We start from the raw sequence: 17,495 nt of genomic DNA, 5'->3' as shown, positions 1-17,495 counted from the left end.
AGTTTTTTTCCAGCTCACAACTGTATTGTTTTTAGCATGATCATACAAATGTCTCTGTCTATTGCAATTGAATTGTCTGCTGTACAGAAAACCCTTAGAAGCATACTGCCAAGCAGTATGACAATGAAGCAGTAGATCTTTGCCCAGAGCAGAAATTCCACCTTTGCCCCCTAATTCTGCTCTTTCCACAGGTCTAATCAGCAGTATCTCTAAAGATAACAGCAAAGCTGCTGCTATTTGCCTGTGAAGTTGAAGTAACCTTTAGTTGGTCTGGGCAATTGTTGTAACAGAGCCAGAACAGACCTACTTTGCGGGCAGCTAAGAATGACTTAATGAGTGGCTGACCCAGTGACTCCACATACTGTCCTGTTCAGGTGCAGTCATACTGACTGCTTTCCCTGTGTAGATCAGATCTAAGGGAAAGGGGACTTGGATCCAATCAACTATTCAAATGTCTGCAAATATTTGTGAAACTTTAGCATTCATCTTCCTTTATCATTGGTGTGTTAAGTTACCACGCAACTGACTGACCTTGCTGTGTCACATAACCAGCACGTTGTCACACGGCATTTCCCATCCCATCTGTCACACTGTGAATACATCAGCCACAGATGATCCTGCACTGGGACTCAAGAAGGCAGGAAGGTTAGAATTCACTGGGATGAGATAAGGATTGTATGTGATAATGAGAACTTTACAATTTGTTTCATTTGGCGTTTCTCTTTTGTTCTTAATAATAACCCTGCTTGATGAGAGGGACTCAGAGAGGGCTTAGCTATGGCATTTCAGGGTTGGAACACAAAAGCAAACAGCCTATCATCCAGCTTGCTTTGTGCCACCCCAGCTTAGAGGCAGGGTGTGAGACCAGAAGCTAGAGTTTTGAGTCGTGTGCAGGTCTGACATCTGAAGGTTATTTCATCCAGACGGGAAACAGGAAAGGCACCACAGTAACAGAATGTTAAGAGTAGATACTTAAGTTCAACTACTTCCATCAGAGAAAGACCATAAACTGAAATGGTTTGGCATCAAATTTCAGTGAAAGGAATTTGAATTTGGAAAATTAACACATTTAAAGTATTTTATTTTTGTCTGGGAAGGGAAAGAGTGTTTTCTGAATCATAGAATAAGTCATAGAATGGCTTGGGTTGGAAGAGATCCCAAGGATCATTGAGTTCTGACCCCCTGCCACAGACAGGGCCACCAACCTCCACATCTGATACTAGATCAGGCTGCCTGGGGCCCTATATCCAACCTGGTCTTGAACACCTCCAGGGACAGAGCATCCACAGCCTCTCTGGGCAGCCTGTGTCATCACCTCATCACTCTCTCTGTAAAGAACTTACCCCGATATCCGGTCTAAACCTTCCCTTGTCAAGCTTAAAACCATTTCCTCTTGTCCAATCGCTGTCTACCCTTGTAAAAAGTTGATTCCCTTCCTGTTTATAATCCTCTTTTAAATACTGGAAGGCTGCGATGAGGTCCACTTGCAGCCTTCTCTTCTCCAGGCTGAGAGAGGCAAACTCCAGTTTTAGGAGTCACAAGAGAGTTGATAGCGCTTTCATCTATATAAGTGCTAAACAGACATAGCTCAGTTAGAACCTGGAGTTAAATAAGTTATTTGCTTTTAAAGTTCATTATTTTTTTAATTCAACTTTTGGAAAAAGCTAGAAGGCTCTTTGATGGAATTCTTAATTGCCTTTCTATCTATCTGACATTTTCTCTAGAGGTGGAGAGGAAACTGGCTACTCCCATAAAACCCTTTTTCCTGTTCTGCACTGGTACAAAACAGGCACATCTGAAAGATATAACTGGACCAGAATAACACCTGCCCTGATACTCAGGGTATTTCTTTTGCTTGCTGGGCAAACAGCATTCAAATCTCAGCAATGTTTCTTCTGAAATAGAAATTTGATTGATGATGAGAGAGAAATTTGAGAGATGATATACATTTCTCAATTTGAAATAGGTGTTGTGACCTTGACTGCAATGTGAATCTTTCTTATGTGGGTCAAGGTGATCATTCACTTACATGCACAAAAGACACTTCTTCCAAACTAGCCAGGTGTATTGGTAGGTCAGGAGCTTAATTGGAGCTGTAGGGTTCAATATTTCTGAGCCAAGTCTCATTATATAGGCAATCTGAATTTAAGTCTGTTTTACCTTTGTCTCTGCAGATTGCCAAGACGTTCTGGAATTCAGGCTCTTCCCTTTTGGTTTGATCAGAAAATCTTCCTTGGACTACAGTAACTTTCTTAACAGAAATTTGGTTTTCTTCAGCAGATTTTCAATTAACTTGCATTTCCTGAGTACAAAGATGTTTCCTCAGTATTTTTTAAATTAATTCTAATTACTTAGTCAAATTGATCCTCAGCAATTTTCTGTTTCCAGCTTGATCCTTTCAGTTTTAACTGTATGGTTCAGTGGCAATAGATAATTTCTTTTCTTGAAGCCTGGGATGAAGTTAATGCAGCAAAGAAGCTTTCAAGCGCTCCAGGGGCTTCAGAGATCTGTGCTGTTCCCTCCTCTGTTACTGTGTCGTCTCCGTGTTTTCCCTGTTTTCTCATATTCTTTCAAAGTGGAAAAATGCTATTCTTCCAATTCTGCTAATGGAAAAATGAAATGGAGAAGCAAGCATGTGATTTTTACAGTAGGAGAAAGGACTCCTGAGCTGGTTTATCAGTGACCTCAAACAATTCATGCAGTGCAATGAGCCAACTGGTTTAGAACCACCTCCCTGCAATGGTATCTGAAGTTACTGGTGCTGCTGCTGGCCCATGCTGGTACAGCAGTGCCATGCCATACCATGTGCATTCCCTGCTTGGGAACGAGCTCTGCATTGTTCCCTGCTGTGAGGTGTAGACCTGTCCTGAGTGAGTTGATCAAGATCATATGGGAAGACTCTGGCAGAGCAGACTTAATGTGAGTTTTCTCTGAAGCCATGAGACAGCCTTCTTTTGTTTCTAGGCTGCATAAATTGTAAGTGAATGGAAATTCTGTGCATCTGGAAAGATGTCTTTGTGATGTGTTTAGGAAAATGTGTTAATGCCTATAAACAAGATGAAGCTTGAGGACTGGAAAGAATTACTTGGAATGGGACTATTTATGCTAAGGAAATGCTTAGATTGTTTTTTACTGTTGGAAGCCTTGCTGGCTCAGCCTTCCATCTTGCTTTTATTGAAGTTTCAACAGGGATGCATTGATTGGATCTGTTATGTCATAAGCCAAAATTAATTGTCATACATTGTGGAGTTTATTAAAGCAATATATTGCTTTATATATATATTATATTTATATATATAATATATATGACTAGTAAGTCATATATTTCTTTTGAAAACCGAGGTGGTTCAGAAATTGTACATTCTTGTTAGTGTTAATCTCCTGGCTATTGATATGTTGTTTTCCCATAGTTACTAATTTATTCGTAGTCTTGTTATACTAAACTTATAAACTGCCAAGAATCTGAAGATGGTGTTACTTTCTGGTGCTGTCTGTGGTGTGGAAGCACTTACTTGCACAGTGTTTAACATTCACTGCAACATTCTCTACTATCTTGACAGACATTGGGAAATGTGAGGCAAAAGGAATGTGAGTGGATGCAGCTTCAGTTGGTTCTGATGATTCTGATTCAAAGTGTTCAAAACTCTTTGGAAAGTGTTGCAGGAGTCACAGCATTACTTTCTTCAAACTGAACCTCTGCAAACTCTTCAGGCATGTCAGGTAAGAAAAGAGCCAAAGGGGCTGCACTGGTGTTTTGGTTTGTACTTAATTGAGCTTAGAGCGTGTGTACTTCTTGCTTGTTTAAAAAAAAAAGTGAGTTTTGAAGACCTAAAATTAACCCGATTCATGCAGAGCAGCAGAATTAGGAAGTGATCATTTGTAAGTGGAACTTGGCTTCTTTCTCCAGTTAACTTCTCAAAAACATAACACATAGGCCCTTAAGGAAAGAAAATGCACTTTCTGATATGGAAGCTGCCTAGAATACAGCTCTACTTTTATTTTACCAATGCCTTGGTTTTCTCTTCTTTCCATTGTTTATCTCCTTGCTTAGAGGAGAAAACTGGAACATTAGGATGTTGAAGCAGAACCAGAAAACACAACATACACAAAGTCTCTTGAAGAGAATTCCAACCAAAATAAGAGAAATCCAGCCCTATCTTTAAATAATTTAAATGCAGTTATTCATTATTACTGTAATTTGCTTCTGGCAATGATACTTAAACATTTACTAATGCACTGTCTTCTGTAGTTATTGTGTTGAATGCAATTGATGCTACACCATGAGTGTCCAAACTTTTGTCTTGCCTGGGCCATACTGAGTGAAGAGGAATTGTCTTGGTCCACATATAAAGTATGTAGGTTGCTCCAAAAGTAATGCCTCCTCTTTATTTCCATGGAAACTGCAACGGATACAAAGAGTGCAGTAATGTTATTTAATAGAGCAAATTTGATTGAGCAAATTCACAGCTATGAAAAACTGTTTTTCAACAGAGCCACCACCATTAGCTATAGTTTTTCACCAGCCATGAACAAGAGCCTGTGTGCCACACATCACAATCTGCATCAGCAGGAGTGACCCACTGTTGCTACTTCCAAAACACATCACCGGTGTCTCACTGTGTTCGCATCCACTGTTTGGTCTTCAGAAATGTTCACTGAGTGTTGATGAACGTTAATGGGTGCATTTTTTTCTTCATGGAGAAATTCAGTTTCTTCCCTTTGCTTCATCTGCACTTCCATGTCAGACTGCCCCTTTGCTGTCATCTGTTATGTGGCAACAACATGTAACAGAATATTGGTGGGAAGGTTCAACCTCTACTGCCATACCACTGGCATCTGCCTCTGCTGTGGGCCAGCATAACAAAATAAGAGCTGCTCTGAAAGTAATGCCTCCTTCTCTTTGGTCTGGATAGGTCTGATAAAAGTCCAGTAGAGACATGATCAGATTTTTGAATTGAATATCCAATTACAACTATATATTCTATTTGCAAGTGTGCTGATGATGTATTGAAGTTGACCCTCTGTACGATGAAGTGAGGTGAGAGGTGGCTGCACTGCATGCTGAGTGGGGCTGTACATGGCACGTAGGTTGGATGTGCCTGAGCTACACAGTGCCATCTATATTCATGCAGAGGAGAGAATTTATTGCCATGGGTCTTGGCAGTAGGATTGGGTTTATGTGGGAACTAAGGTGAAGTGCAAGGAGCACTGGTTCCTCATTGATGTTGTCAGTTTGGGCTGTATCTTTCTAATGATACTAAAGCTAAAAAGACAAGTTTACCAAGGGAATAATTGTAGAACCAATATACTGTGGGGCCTGATTGCCTATATGCTGGGGGTGTAATAGACTACAGATGCTCAAGGGGTGTTCTTTTCCACCCAAATTGTTTATTTTGTAGAGTTGAAACTGGAAATTGAAGAGTTGATAAGTCTGTACCTATAACTATGGTCACTATACTACTTCCCCTTTCTTGCTGAAGGTGGTTCTCAATCTAAGCTTCAGCTCTGCAGCACCTTAACCTGTGAATGTGTGAACACTAAGCATTTTCCTAATATATATAAAGAGGTGCATTTGAGTAGGCTTTGTGCCATATTTAATCATTTGTTTTCCAGTAACAAGTTTGAATGTTCATGTGAACCAGGATTTGGAAGAGATCTCTGCTACCTCTGAATCCATAAACTTAGATCCATTTTATTGGCTGCTCTTTGCTGGAGCTGTTGAATGGCTGTTTGCTGTTGCCTGGGCCCTAGCCCTTGGTGTGGTTTTAATGGGTGAAGCATAAGCAGGGAAGAGCAAGAGTAAAAATGAGAAGATGGGGCTGAACTTGGCCATCCCTCCCATCACTGTAATGCCATCCACACAGATGCTGGATGGAGAAATGGGCAGCAGTGTGGCTGCTTGCTTCTGTCACACAGGTGGGTTGGTGGTATGGTGGTGATGGTTTGACAGTTGGACTAGATGACCTGAGTGATCTTTTCCAACCTTAGTGATTGTTTGCCTACTCCTCTGTAGAATGATTACTTAGCAGTTTTGGGGGAGATAAAAATGTTATGTCATAGGCATGGGAAAAAATGGGGAGAGTGACATCTAGTGGCTCATAGAGAAATGTATGTATTTTTTCCTGAGTACAATGAAAACGACAGCAGTTCTTAATAATCTGATTAACTTAAATTTTATACTACTTGAAATTTAGACATCAGTTTGCCAAGAACTGAGTTTGTTGTCTATAGCCAAGGCTTGCTAGCTCAGTAACCTTGTCAAATAGACTCTGCCTAATGGTATGGAATGGATTATGCCTATATAATCATGTGGAGGAAGTGGGTGGCTTTAGTAGGTTCTTTCCTGTTAGTTTCCAAGGACTGGATTTCTAGGCTATGGAGCCAATTGAACTAATGCTGGTACCATATTTATGGACAATTTTCAGCTGTCCAGTTTCTATTGAAGCACAAGCTAGATAAAGCCTCTATTGCTCAGAGGCAGTGCTTGGCTTCTTGTGGTATATAACAATATAATTGCAAGTTATATTTGAGATGCCGTGAAATGAGGTTGTGTATGGACATTTTCTAAATCTCTGTTACAAGGAGTGTTGTGTGTACTTACTGGCTTGGCTTCCTTCAGAAAGAATGGAAACAGATGTTTCCTAAGACTTGAGAAAGGAATGAGCTCCACTGTGTTTAGATGGAGTCACCCTCTCTCCTCTTTCTTCCCAGTGAGTCACAAGCATGTTCTGAAATCACTCTGTCCATCCATTACAGAATGGAGTTGGGTAAGTTTGTGTCAGGTTTTCTTCTATATGCAAACCAGTTGCTTTTGCAGTTGTCCCAATAATTAAAGTAGTACAGTAAACCCTGTGCTTCAGAAGGTTTTGGGTATACATAGCATATAAATTCACGTGTAGCTGTGGAGAATTTTGGGAAAAGAGGTGGCATGTAATACAGAGCAGCAGAAATAACTTTGTCAACTCTGTCAGGTCTCATGAGTCTTTGGTAGAGCCTTGAATGCATCCAGATGGCTGTTACCTAGCTTTGTTTCCTTCCAGTTCTTCAGGGGTGAAGAAAAGGAGAGAGAAGGATGAAATCCTTTGTGGCACATGTGCTGTGTGTTTTAGTATTGTATCTGTGACAGCTGTGGGGTCTGAAGGAGAAGAGAGGAAACAGGTGAAGTCTACTGTGCTCAGGGGAGGTCAGTGTGTGGTTTGAATACCAGCAAATAGCAAATTTCATCTTAAAACTGTGCTCTCATACTGTGAGGACAGGAACAGACTTCTCATTGGTAGGTTATTGTTGGAATACCTCCTTTGTGATGCTATAAGGCAAGCTTATTTGGATGGAAGTTGTGTGGAGAAGTCACTATTACAACAGGGACTAGTTTCTGTACAGCAGGGAGTAGTATGGGTAGGGACTGCTAAGGGGGCAAGAGGAAAGGAGATTTTTTTCCCCAAAATAGAAACCATTCTGAATTTAGCTTCTGGGCTGTAGCAGGCAGCAGGACTTCAGAATTTGGGCTATTGCTTTTTAATTTCTACATGTATTTTCAAGTATGACAGCAATTACAGCTAAAACTATGTGAGCTGCTTTCTCTATGGGGAAGAGGGCCTTTCCTCAGCTATGTCTTCAAGCATAAAAGCATTATAGAAGTGCCTTACTGTGTCAAACATATGGCCCATCTGGACTCGTGTATCTACCCTTGGTGGTAACAGCAAGCAATATTGTGTAAGGCTAGGACATGATCCTGACCATTTCCTGTTGTGCATTCCTATCCTTTCCCAGCATCTGTAGTCACTGGATTTAGGATCATAAGGAGGTACACATATACCTGTTACTGTAACTGTTTTGGCACTGTTGTTGATGAATTAATTTGTATGCAGTCTGCTCTTCTTGTCTACCTGCTGATATTACTGGTCTCCTCAATCTCATGTGATTGCAAATTCCAAAGATTCACTACTTGCTCTATTTGTAAAGGAAAGTTATTTCTTTTGTGTATTTTAAACCCATTTTTTCCTGTATTCTGAATGAGTGGCCCTACTTTTGGTATTGCAGTGTTTAATGAGTAACAGTTCTGCTCTTACTTTCTCCATCACTCATGATTTTTTAATTGTTGTTTATATCCCCCTCAGCCCACATGTCTTTGAATTAAGGGGAAGAGTATCTCCTTGTAATGCAGCTGCTCCTTACACCAAATTCCTATTGTGCTTTGTGCAATTATATAAATTGAACAAGTACTTAAATGTGGATGCAGATCAGAATCTCACTGTCTGTATGTCCCAGCGTCTGTCACAACACAGAGTGAGCTGCCCAATTAAAACAGCCAGAGTGATCACAGCATGACTATTTGTTGAGCACCTTCTATTTGACCTTTTCTGAAGCTGTAGCAAGCAGATTCCGAGAACATTTGTGGGTTGAACTGCAGTGGCTTTCTGTATTTGTGGATGGAAACTGGCCAATTCACAGCCATCCCTGTGGATATCTAGCTTATTCTTGAACTGAAACTAGCTGTTACAGGGGGTCATAGCCTCACTACTGCATATGAAGTTTTTGGTCATTTGGGTTATGTTGTTGTCCAGTTCATACTTTGGTTTAGATGGGTGGTTCTTGCCTATCTCAGTGCTGAAGGCTCCAAGTCCTGTTTTACTCCTTGATAGTTGGTAACTTTGTATGTGCTGAGATACCCACCAAGAGTGTGTGGGAAGCTGCAGGGCAGATACAGGTAGCAGCCACTCTTGGAGGCATTCTCATTCATTTTTGCCTAGGACATTGGTGCCCTCATGAAAAATGGATCGTTAGAATTTGATGCTGCAGGCAACATCTGTCAACTCCTTGGTCTCTAAAAAGAGCTGAGGTTGTCTTCAGGTGGTGTGCTTATGGTAAAACTGATTCTTAGATGTTGCTATTCTTGACTTCTGGTGATTTATTAAATATTAAGCTGTCTTGTTTATTGGAAATAATCCAGACACTGATTTTAATCATAGATTGAGGAGTTACTGCTTTCATAGATGACAGAGTGGCTCTTACTGAGACCGTGCTGAGCAAGGATTCTGCTCAGTTAAGTCCTATAACCAACCTGAATTCAGAATAGTGAAAGGAAGGCTGAAATATTTGGTTAGATTATATTGGCAAGAATTCAAGGGTGTAAAAGAGCATTTTACTTCATCCTCTTACATCTGTGTGACCATATAGTCTGGTAAGCAGAGGATTGCAAATAGAACTTTTGCTTTATATTTTTTTCACTTCTAGGGAAGTCAAGATTTAAAAAAAAAAAAGTTATGAGAGTAAGTGAAACTTGAAAATATTAATAAATTCTGAATGTGTCCACCTAATGTCATTGCTGGTTTCTCCCTGTTGATGTGGAAATATAATGAGCTGCAACAGTAGCTCATTGTAGTCACACTAATTGTTTGGGCATGAGGCATATTTTCTCTTGGAAGTTCTGTACATACAGTGCTATGAAACCTGCAACACCTTTCTGGATACATTCACTAACAAGGTGTTTTCCTTTCACTTAAATGGGATAATACTCTCCAATAGGATATTCCATGTCTTTCGCTGTTATATGTTCACTGTGAAGAATGTAACCTTGTTCTTCCTTTGCACTGTGTGGTATCTTGTAAATTTCGTAGATCAATTAAGCAATGACTACATACCAGAATGAACTTCCACAGGAAATTTTGATTGAGATGAAAAAGGAAACATCCATCACTTTCAGCCATTTTTCGTATGCAGCAAATATACACTGATACTTGAGCAGCTCCCATGCAGCTTAGTGTTAGTAGAATTCTTCACTAGTATCTATGTAGCATAGTGTGAATAATACTTTTTTTGCTCTTTTTGTGTTGTCTTTTTTTATGGGGGAAGCTGTTTTTTTTAAAGGGTAGCTAAGTATGTCGGTATTGTTAACACAATTCCTGTGGTAGACAAGGTGTTTCAAAGAGGGGAGTAGTACTGTCTGGAAGGTCACACAGCAGTTGCCCAATCTCTCAAAACTTATTTTCCAGACAGGTTCCCTAGGAAAACTCTGTTCCCATCTCACAAATCCTGGTGTCTGTGAACTGGATTGTTCTCGAGGAGTATAGATTCAGAATGCTTCTGAGATGGATATCTGATCTTTGGTGTAGTTGAGACTTGACCTGTGACCACTAAAGTGAAGATGGGACATTGGCTGCAACTACTTCACAGCTTTGTTTCTTAGCAGTTGTGTGCTTTTTAAAGCAGATCAGGGTAACCTTGTTTATTGCACACTAAGTCAACTTACACAATGATTCTGGTATTTATAAACCACATGTGGAATCCTTTGGGGAAAAAATGGAGCCAAAAGCTGTGGTTCCAGGCATGCTTGAGATACAACCAGCCCAGAAGGATCCACAGAAGTCTAAAACAAAGATATTGTCTCCCTGCTGCAGAGCATTTCAGTGTGGATGTTCTGAGTAACCTTCAAGAGTGCAATGAGTTCAGAAATTGCATGAGCTATGTTAGATATTAACATTATTGGACATTTCATGTCCTGCTAGCTAGGGAGTATGACATTGTGGTTTCTCAGGAGGCTGAATCTGGGATACAGCTGAATACTTACATGCATATACAGGTACATAGGGAGGCTTCAGCTGGAATACACAAATACATGGAACAATACATCACTGCTGAATAAAGCTGTGATGAGACAGTATGTTCTAGGGGGTACGTCATGTGTCTTTTCTCCTAATGGAGATCGCTACCTACTAAAAGTAGCACATCTTGAGCTAAAAGTATGAAGTTCAAAGCAGGCTCACAGCGCCACAGAAATGTTGAAGTTGTAAGGGACCTTTGGAGGTCATCTAGTCCAAACTCCTAGTTCAAAACTGGAGTAGATTATTCTGTGTCATGCCCAGTCACATTTGACTATTCTCCAAGGATGGGGGCTCCTTAACCTCTCTGGGCATTCTGTGTTTGGACACTTGCATGCTAAAATGTTTTTCCCATATTAGATGTAATTTCCTGGGTTTCAGCTTGTGCCCACTGGCTCTTTTTAAGCCACCGGATAAAATGGAGAAGAATATGGGTCTGTTGGCTTTACTTTCTCCTATCCATTATCTGTACTCATTAAGAAGATCCACTGAAGTAACTTGATTTTCAGTTTATGGAGAAATCCATGAATCTTGCTTTGCTATTTCTGCATGGATGAGGGCAATATCAGTTTTGTTTCAACATGAAAATTTTCAACTTTTTGAAACTGTTTTTGAACAATTTAATTCTTTTTTTGCTGCTTACATCATGAGTCAACTCGTATTGTAGCATTGCTCTGAGGGCAGAGTTTTGCTTGAGATCTGTGCAGAATAAAGAGTCAAAAGTGCAATATCCTGAATCTATCTTGAAAGCTCTTGCTCAGAATCTTGATCTGCTCCCTGGGGGGGGGGGTTCACAGCTGTTTCTGTGGTCCATCTGGCGGAGCAATAACTGGATCTTAAACAACTGTCTCCTCTAAAATTTGTGGGGACTGTCTGTACATTCTGATGCTTTCTAAGTGAATTTGATGTTGCCTCTCCTGATCTACTTGATAGGAGTGCGTCATAGTGCAGGATGACTTTCTGAAGCATATAACTGCTGTTTATCAAAATATTCTTAGGGTTAAGTACACTGACCTGGAGCTGCTCCTCACTTGCCTTGGCCTGACTATGGTAAGTGTTTGGGCTTCAGGAATGAGCACCTCAGACCCACTAAATCCTTCTACATACTCAACAGGTATTTCCCTTCCTTTGATAATTGGTGCTGGAGAAAACAACTGTCAGAACAAGGAAGAGCATATTTCTTCTTGCTTTAATGCACATTTCTTTATCTCTAAGCCCTTTTGACTTCCTTCCTATGTGCCAGTATTATCCTGAGAGTCTGATGCGTCTCTAAAAGTTCTTGAGATGTAAATCTCCTTTCAGCTCTAGAAAATGTCAGCACATTGATCTTCGTTAAAGTAACACTTACTCTTCTAAAGGATGTTCTCAAGAAGGCTGTCTGTCATTTCTTTTTGTTTATTTACAGCAGGGAGGATCATCAAAGGAAAGTTGCAACTCTTCTTAACCATTCAGAATTTCTTTTTGTTGGAACTGAAAAGACACAAGTGATGTCCCAGCATCAAAACCAGGGGTAGGAAGGTCATTTCTCAGAGGAAACCTCTTATGTAATCTGCTGCAGTTGGTGTAGCAAGAAGTTAATTCTCTGCTTATTAGAGAGGTGCAGCAGTGGGAATTGAGGCTGGAGGGGATATTAGCATGGAGCTGGGGGGAGCTTTGCAGGGCTGGGTGAGGTAGAAAAGCATGGAGGAAAATTTCTCTTAGCAGAAGGCTTTTACAACTGAATGGGTTAATCTGCTTTTACAGATCAGAACTGAGCAGGATGGAAGACATATTGAATACAAGCATATGGTAAGCTTCATGGCTACAAGCTCAGCCCAGTTGTGACAGCAGAACACATTGTGAGAAGCTTGGAAGGGCAGTGATATACAGGACATGAGATACTGTTAGGTGCAGTTGCTGGTCATGGCTTACTTGAAGGTTGTAAAGTTGCTTCATGTCTTTCTGATTCGATTAAAACAAACTAAATTATGTCCAGCTGGCAGAATATCAAATTCCTGCATATAAACTCAGAAATTGTTTGAATACATGGGGTGAAGCCTGGGGTGCTGGATTTATGCAGGAATTATCTCAATCTCTGGCTATTTGTGCAAGCACTGTCTGTACCTTGAATGTTTCCTGAAAGTAACTGTTTTAAACTCAACATTTCTTCCTCAGCTGGCCTCACCTGTTAGTTTGTATCTAGGGCAGCTGGAGCATTGGGAAAAGCAGGGAGTTTCAGCATGGTGGGTTGAGCCCCTGGCAAAAAATCTGGTGTGCCATCAGAGTTCTTACAAGCCCTGAAAGGCAGCAGAAAGCAGTTTTTCTCCTCCATGGAAAGCTGAGCTGATGAAAATGAAAGCAGGAGGCATCTTCTGTTAAGACCAGTCTTACAGTGGCTAGTGAAGCAGATGTTTGCGCTCTGCTACAGTCTTGATTTTGGCATCACCATTTATTTTTCACAGATTGGGCTGAGAGAGTCTCTTCCCTCACCTCTCACCACCATGGTGCTCAATCTATGTTAAATTGTGCCCATAAAACCCGGCTACAGGCACTTCACCTAGTCCTGGGCCCAATTTCCATCTGCTTGTTGTGAGAGGCCCATCCGTCATCTTGTGGGAGAAGGGAGGGATAGACCTTTTCAGTGCTTTCAAGGGGCCTCTCTGTTTTTTTTCTGCTAAAGTAGGTTTAAAGGTGGGAAGCCTCTCTGCCATCTAGTGGAAATTCACTACCCTTTTCTTGTCTATTTACTTTTCCCCCCAGAATTACATTCATTTTGACTTAAGAATGGAAGTAATGTTATTTCTAATTCAAAACACATGTAAGAAACTAGTTGTACATAGGATCTACATCAAGAATATTTACACAGATAATTCAGTGGATGATTTTACTTGAATAAAAGTTGATGGCAAGCGAACTATCAGACACCAGGAAGCAATTCACTGCAGGGACATTCATCTTCATATTTGCTTGATGTTGCTTGGTTTCTCTTTTATGAGAAAGTTTTAGTGTAGCTCTCTGAATAGGGACCAGGAGAATACTATTAATTGAATTCCCTATGTTTTCATTCATTTCTGAGCCTCACTATAAAAGCATATTACTTTTGAAGTTATTTTATTACAGTTGTGGCAGCTTTTGTTGCAGGAAACAGAAAACTGAGAGGAAACTGAAACTTATGATGGGTGCGAAGCTAGAGAGGGAACTTCTCATTGCAAAAATGAGTAATAAAGGTTTCTCACCTTGCCACCAAGAGTTTGCTAGGGAAAAAGAAAAGAGATGGGGATACTGAAGCAAACTAAGGAAATGGTGAAAGAATTAGTAATTCTCTCATCAGATCAGAGCTGAGAAATACACCACTTCAACTTTCTATACCCCTTAAAAAAATACATTCTGTATTTTTCCGGGAAAAATAAAAGTAGGCATATCCTGATTCTGCCACCAAGATCAAACAATTTATCTTTGTGCTTTTCAGTTTCTTCTCTCCAAAATGAGGATAAGTACAGTGGGCAGTTTCTTTGTGAGCTGTAAGTGTAAGCTAATTCAGCAGCACTCCCCTTTGATGCCAAACACTGAGTGTGATGCAGCACTGACAAGTTGCTGGCTAAATGATGGTGAGATTTAAGACCTTGTGAAAGTCACAAGTGGTGACATTTGTGATTTTACACAAATTAATGTGATTTATTCTGTTTCCTTCTATGATTTTTCCCATGGGGAAAAAGACAGGCAGTTACTACTTCCACTGCTGAGATACAAACTACAAAGCTGATTCCAGTGAAAAACTACCCTGTGATCTCCTGATGAAAGAGTAAACAAAAAACAATTCAAGTTATTTTTGAAGATGTTTTTGTGGGATGAATTTAAAATGCCTGATTTTGAACTTATTTAAACAATATGCTGAATTTTAAAAGTACTTGATTGACTTTAGCTATGTTTTGTCTTTATAGTTCTTAGTTATTTACCAAAGAACCCCAACAAGACAAAACACATTCATATACACTGTGAACAATTCAATTTGAAGCTTTACTCTAATTTTGGTAGGTCTCTTTTTGGTTGGCTCTCCTTTGAACTACTGATTGTATCAATTGGTGCAGCTCACATAGTCCTGCCTAATAGCTCTGTTTTTCCCAGGAGTGTCAGATCTCCTGTGTGAATGCTATAAAAACTCCTGTGTGAGTGAGTGTATTCTAGAGGTATATGTGGATGGGAGGAGGTTGGGGAGAGGTAGAAATAGGCATCAGAATACAACAAGGCAAAGAGGGAAAAAATTTGTGCTTAGAGATCACATCTGAAAGTCTCTCAAAAATGAATAACCTTGAGAGGCTAGCAGTGCTGTTGAATCCACAAACATTAACAGACTAATATCAGAGTCAGCCAAAGGTGTAAAGACCACCAGCAAATACCGGTATCAACAGTGTTTTATGTGACTCATACTACATCTGAGATTGTGGTGGCTCTTATCTGCAGACAGAGACTACAGCATGTATATATACACACAGCAGTGGAAACATGGGTCCACTTGAAGCTCTCTCTGAGCACCTGCCTAGAAGTCAGCAGTGTATCAGTACAAACCTCTGCTTGTGAGTCAACAGTTGGAGTTGGCCTCCCAGCTGTCACTGCAGCCTGGTAATGTACAAGTTAGTGCACTGGCAGGTGCATGAATGATCTGTGTTAATGTATTGTGTATTATCAGCTATCAGAAATTACAGCTTAATTCAATAATAATTTCATTAAGAAAAAGGTGTTCTTGTCAATATGGATGATATCTCTCTTCCCCTGGTTTGATCCCCTGTCAGGGAAAGAAGAAATTTCAATGTATACACTAAATAATCCACACAGTTAAAGCCATTTGAGTTCTTGAATTATTCATGGCAGCTCAAAAAGCCAGAACCAGCCTGGAGGCCAGGAAACTTGTGCTGGCACATGGAGAGTCTGTATGTTGTGGTTTGTCCCTGTCTGCCTGTAGTTCTGTTCATACACATTTATAAAATTATATAGGTGTATTTGGACTAGTCAGGCTACTGTAATGGGTGCTATGTTTCTTACATAGTAAGTTGGGGGGGTTGGGGTTGAATTTAACAAACCACATTTTGATAAAAACATACAATTTATTAAAAAATTACAGTATGAAGCAATTAAAGTATTAAGCATTTATTGAAGTACCTGAAATATGCAAGGTAAAGAGCTGTGCATTTTCAGACTTAATTTTTATGATACAGAAAATTAGTACTTGGAAATTTGGTAATTGGATAAGGGAAGATCAAAAGTATGAGGTACATAAGGACAAAGTTTCATATGAAAGAAGGAAAGGTATCAACTGATGAAAATAATGTTGGAACATGTAGGGGAGTAGACTGTAAGACCTAGGCCCAAGTTTGCTACACTTTGGCAGTGTTAGACACCGTTCTGTGGAGATGCTGTTCCATGGCTCTTGCATGTAACCAAAGATAGGAATATATGCTTTTAATTAATGCATATGAAGAAAATCTCTTCACTCTCTAGCTAACAAGAATGGAAACTTAGGAAGATACAAATTTGAAAAGCTGAAAATACTGGGGAGGTAGAAATACAAGTTTTTGTTCCATTTTGAAAACTAAAACTTCTACTCATCAAAGGATGATGTTTTATAGAAATGAAAGACTTATGTAAATTTGTATTTGTCAGAGCTGCAAAATGGAGTGAGTGCCGGCTATTCTGGCAGTGCTGTAAAAGCTTTGATTCTAAAAGGCCGAATTCTGTAGAGCACATCAGTGCACAAGAGACAGGCTGGTTGGAAGAAAAACTTAAGACTTCTATTAGCTGAAAAGGCAGTTCATTCAAAGAGGGATTCATCCTGCTGGGAATATCTATTTTACCCTAGGCATGCTTTTACTGTGTGCTTCACATAGGGTATAGTTTTAGCAGTCCCCTGAAAAAAATTAAATTTGCATGAAACGTGAAATAAGGCAGTGTCTTACAATGACAGTAAAATGGCTTTTGGGAGATCACAGAGCAGCTTTTAATATTCAAGTGCTGTGAATGTGTATCTACAAAAAAAAAAAGTGGTGAAATCATTAGTTCTAAATTTTAATGGAAAAAGTAAAACTGATAGTCCTCCAAACCTTTACAGCAAGATTTGCATTGACTTTGAGGCAAGGATTTTGCTCAGTAATAAAAGTAATAACTGGTTCAAACTTTACAGTTATTGTGTCTTGCTGAGAAAGGTGGTCTAGCAAAGAGGAACACAGCTGTACAATTCTCAGGATGATGCTTATGAAGAGCCATTTTATAGGTTACCCTGAAATTTCAGAGAAAAAATAATGCTATCCTGTTAGCTAAAGGTTTATTATTCCTTTTAATTCTAGTAGTGTAAATGCAAGCACTTTACAATTATTGGAGTTATTACTGTTCTACAAAACTGTGGGAGGCAGAGGAAAAGCTAGTTTTCTTATGGTCTGTTTCTGTCTTATCCTCTTCACCCTCATGTGAATATGTACCTAATACCAGACATTAAAACATCAGTGTTACTTTCCTCCAGTTGCTCACCAGCTGAAATCTTCATTAAAAATGGAATCCAGCCTTCAAGTCAAAGCCCTCCACTGACAAAATGTGCACATGATTTCAGGATCACCCACCCTGATGATGTATTGGGGACTGAGTAGAGATAGAACTTGCAGTGCTATGGGCATTCCACACTGAGGAAATGCTTCCCTGGCTGAATAATTCCAGTGTTTGTCATCTCAGGGGGCTTTCATATGGGGCAGGAGAGAGATAGTGGCTTCTTTAATAAAAAACAAACAAACAAAAAAAGGCAAGTCCACAACTTAAAGGAATCTCTAGGACAGTAACAGGTTGCATTATCTTTTCTGATGGCTACTGTTGCTCCTTCTCCTGACCCTTTATGTAATTTCTCTCTGAATAAAACTGAACAAGTGCCTGCATTCA

The 17,495-nt window shown here is 39.8% G+C and overlaps 1 long non-coding RNA gene across 22 annotated transcripts in view; it reads left to right on the top strand.

The window, feature by feature from the left end:
* Positions 1–17,495, top strand: part of LOC107053519 — a 182,685-nt gene that overhangs the window by 3,913 nt on the left and 161,277 nt on the right. For all 22 annotated transcript variants that reach the window (XR_005860464.2, XR_006939504.1, XR_006939507.1 and 19 more), the window contains exon 2: positions 3,561–3,720. This is a non-coding gene — a long non-coding RNA (uncharacterized LOC107053519). The remainder of the gene's footprint in view (positions 1–3,560; positions 3,721–17,495) is intronic.

This window comes from Gallus gallus, chromosome 5 (genome assembly GCF_016699485.2).
Source record: "Gallus gallus isolate bGalGal1 chromosome 5, bGalGal1.mat.broiler.GRCg7b, whole genome shotgun sequence".
Classification (NCBI taxonomy): domain Eukaryota; kingdom Metazoa; phylum Chordata; class Aves; order Galliformes; family Phasianidae; genus Gallus; species Gallus gallus.
Note: the sequence above shows the minus strand (reverse complement) of the source record. Positions and strands in the feature narration are given on the sequence as shown.